This window comes from Bacillus rossius, chromosome 8 (assembly GCF_032445375.1).
Source record: "Bacillus rossius redtenbacheri isolate Brsri chromosome 8, Brsri_v3, whole genome shotgun sequence".
NCBI lineage: Eukaryota > Metazoa > Arthropoda > Insecta > Phasmatodea > Bacillidae > Bacillus > Bacillus rossius.
This window is the reverse complement of record NC_086336.1, coordinates 63,059,367-63,060,807: the sequence shown is the minus strand read 5'-3', so window position 1 is coordinate 63,060,807 and position 1,441 is coordinate 63,059,367. Positions and strand designations below refer to the sequence as shown.

Here is a 1,441-nt window from a genome sequence, read left to right as displayed (position 1 = left end):
TGCATATTTTCTTTTTGTGTTGACTGATATGTCTTAAGTGTAGTATGATTTGTGACATCTTTAGCATACGCATAGGTATCAAGAAAATGTTTCCAGCCATTTTGAGGGTCGGTATGTTGGCGACTTGAGGTTGATGTGGCAACCATGCCGATCCTCACGGCACTAAGTATTTGTGAGAGCGGGTGTTGGCAAGTGCTGGTGTTACACTCCTCAGTCATAACAGAGTAAACCCAAGTTATGTTGCAACTTTGTTACAATTCACTCTCCTGATGACTGGGGGTAACTAGTGGATCTTTTGGTTTCAGAAGGCAAAATAATAATTTCGTCTAGATATTAGTACCTCTGTTTTCATTTTATTTTTGATTATTTTCACATTATATTTTATAAGTTGATTAACAAAAAATATATATAACATGGATTTATAATCACACTATCCAAAGAATGGCCCGGCCCTTATTAGACAATTATATGGTTCATTAACACAATTTAAATACAATTCGTAACAATAAACATGTCAAGGAGTCGCAGTCCCAGATTATGGTGGATCTTTTAAGTCCTAAAGGAAACTTCTGGCTGTCTGATCTGAACAACGTCGTGCTTGAATGTTAGTCCGAAAACTGAAGGGCTGACGGTTTGACGATTGCTGGACGAAGTAGAACAGCTGACTGGACGTCAGAGGGCCTAAGTCATCCGGCCCTTGGGAACTGATCTGGTCCTTGGAATGTGTCCGGTTCTTGTAAACTGTCCGGTACTTGTACCCTGTCTGTGAACAGATCCGAAACACATATGTTCAGGACTTATTCACAAACAGTTGTCAAAATAGGCAGATAATGCCTTCCAATCACGATGATGGTCAGGGAGTAAAAGTTGTCAAAACTCACCAAACAGGGAGATGGCTTCCAGGATCAGCCCGGATGTGCTAGCTCGCGAACTAGCTGTTGTCGCGGACGTTCTCATGATTAAAAAATAAATTAATAAATTATGCAGAATAAAACATGACCACTCCTACAAGGTAGAGCTACATGGATTGACTAAAGGCTAATCACTATAGTTGTGGGAATCATATCCCATGTCTAGCTGATTACATCTTAAAAGAAAAACGGAGAGACAACCTGATGACGAAGATACGAAGTGATCAGTCCAGAATCGCGGCACGCAGTAAGTTTGGGGCGGCTGCGACTCGTAATTAAAAGTTGAAGTTAAAGAAAATAAGGGGGCGGGGGAGTCTTCGGCTTCCGGACCAAAAGGTTCCGAAGATTACCGAGGGGCTTGTCGAGAAATACTGACTTCGATATCTCGAAGTTGGTGGTACTGGCCGATGTCAGCGCGACCTACTGAGCTGTGTCTGAACTAAGTAGCTGTCGACTCACACGAGGCGACCGCTAGCAGCATGGGGCTTACGGAGCAGACTAGGCCAGCGCTCTGGTGGCCTGTGAAGGAA

General features: G+C 43.0%; 1 long non-coding RNA gene across 1 annotated transcript; it reads right to left on the bottom strand.

Moving 5' to 3' along the window:
• Positions 1-333: 333 nt before the first annotated feature.
• LOC134535057 (uncharacterized) lies at positions 334-1,211 on the bottom strand. The gene is made up of 2 exons (XR_010075569.1): positions 882-1,211; positions 334-763 (listed from the first exon to the last, which is right to left on the bottom strand). It is a non-coding gene; the product is annotated as an uncharacterized LOC134535057 (long non-coding RNA).
• Between the last annotated feature and the right edge of the window lie 230 nt (positions 1,212-1,441).